This window comes from Neomonachus schauinslandi, chromosome 7, assembly GCF_002201575.2.
Source record: "Neomonachus schauinslandi chromosome 7, ASM220157v2, whole genome shotgun sequence".
In the NCBI taxonomy this organism is placed as follows: Eukaryota; Metazoa; Chordata; class Mammalia; order Carnivora; family Phocidae; genus Neomonachus; species Neomonachus schauinslandi.
In genome coordinates, this window is record NC_058409.1 from 24,423,078 (window position 1) to 24,424,994 (window position 1,917).

Sequence of the window (1,917 nt, forward strand, 5' to 3'; positions counted from 1 at the left end):
AAAATCTTTAAAAAAAAAAAAAAAAAAAAAAACAACAGATGAATGCAGGCCCTGATCTGACCCTCCCCACCTTCCTTGCCTGGAACTCTAGCTAAGCTGCATAAATTATTTAAAAATGCAAATTAAATCTGCCTCTGCAGAAAAATTGTGGGAGGCAATAATTATAGCAATCTCAGTTGCTGAAGGTCTGGAAGACAGAATAAAATATTAGAGATTTTCCATGGTAAAGGAGAGGCTTGACTGAGACAGGATAACAAAGGTCACAAACACAGGTATGACCTGCCTTGAGAAAGACAAAATCTAAACCAGCAAAGTAATAATAACCAATGTCTATTACACATTTAAATCAGAGGAGGGTTAAACTGCCGGAAGAATCCTTGTGTTTCAGAAGCATGCTACAAGCCTTCTGAGTGAAATAAAACATTTGGCAAGAGTTTAGGATCAGTAAACTTAAAACTTAGGTGTTAGAAACCACCGTTTTTTCCTTGCAGGTCAAGACTTTCTGAAACTAAGTCGGTAAGAAATTATACTTTGATACGCATAGGGAAACTTTTCAAGAACCATTTATTGCCTAGCAGGAGGTACACCTATGAGAGGTATTTTCAACAAATGACCAAAAAAAAAGTTGCTTATAAATTAAGGCAATTTAGCTGGCTAGAATTGTCACAGGGAAGAGAATCACTCCTTTTAATGGGAGAGAAGTTAATTGTTATATATAGATGTTTATGAGTCATCCAGAGCAAGCTTTTAAATAAAGGTTTATACTTCCTTTAAAGGAGGTTGGAGGTTGTTCTAGAACATGTCTCACTTACCTAATGGAGACCAGGATATGGGTGATGCACATACAGCCTGGGTTTATGAAGCACCAGGAGCAGTTTTAATCACTGTGCGGGTATTAATCTCAACCTTACAAGGTATGCCCTGTTGGTATCTTGAATTTAAAGTGAGGAAACAGAAGCCTCGAGAAACTGTAAGTAACTTGTCCAGGCTTCACAGCTATAACAGTCAGAGCTGGGATGGCCTCCTGGTGCTCTTTTCCATCACAGTGTCCTGCTGCAGAAAAGCAAGGTGGTCTCATCTCAGCCCTTACTCAACTATTGACCTTAGTTGAGTCACCCAGTTCTCCAAGCTCTCTCTCCCTCTTCCATCGGCCGCAAGAATGGCAGTATCTATCCTACAGACTGTGAGGAGGGTGCAGCATAGGGAAGTAGGTAGAGCTCCTTGGGAACTGCAATACCATCTTGAAATATTACCAGGGGTGCCCGTTAGTCCCACAGGGGTATCTGGCTGCATTCCAAAACCAAATAGCTCTCATTTGTGGCTTTGCTTTACAAGATCACCATTCTTTAACCATGTTCGTATTTGTATACATAAATAACAATGGACTCCGATGGGAAAAATGTATATTCCCACCAAAGGGAGATTATCTCACGTTCTGTATGATATCACTTTAGTTGAAAATAGACATCAAAATGTCTTTCTTAATGCACATTCCCGTAGCATCCCTACCCCTGTCTTCTAGACCTAAACAGATGTCATCCAGCCAGCTGGACTGAAAGCACTCCTCAACACAGTTCTAAAGCTGGGCCCACTCAGAACCCATATTCTCCCCCTTTTTTGGCCTTTTCCTGGAAGAAATTATTTGGCCTTTTAAAATAGTTTGACAAATAGACTTTTTATTGCTCTCCAGATTGCTTTTTGCCTTGAATCTCTTGTCCTGGCCTTACCCTTCCAGAACTGCCACACCTCTGCACTTGAATCTGTGAGGCACTGGTGGCCTCACGTGTTTCTGCAGGGAAGTGGAAAAAAGGAAGAGAAAGAAACAAGGGTGAGGGTGTGTGTGTGTGTGTGTGTGTGTGTGTGTCCAGACGTCTCCTCCGGGGAGGCCGGGGGGGGGGGGGGGGGGGGGGGGGGGAC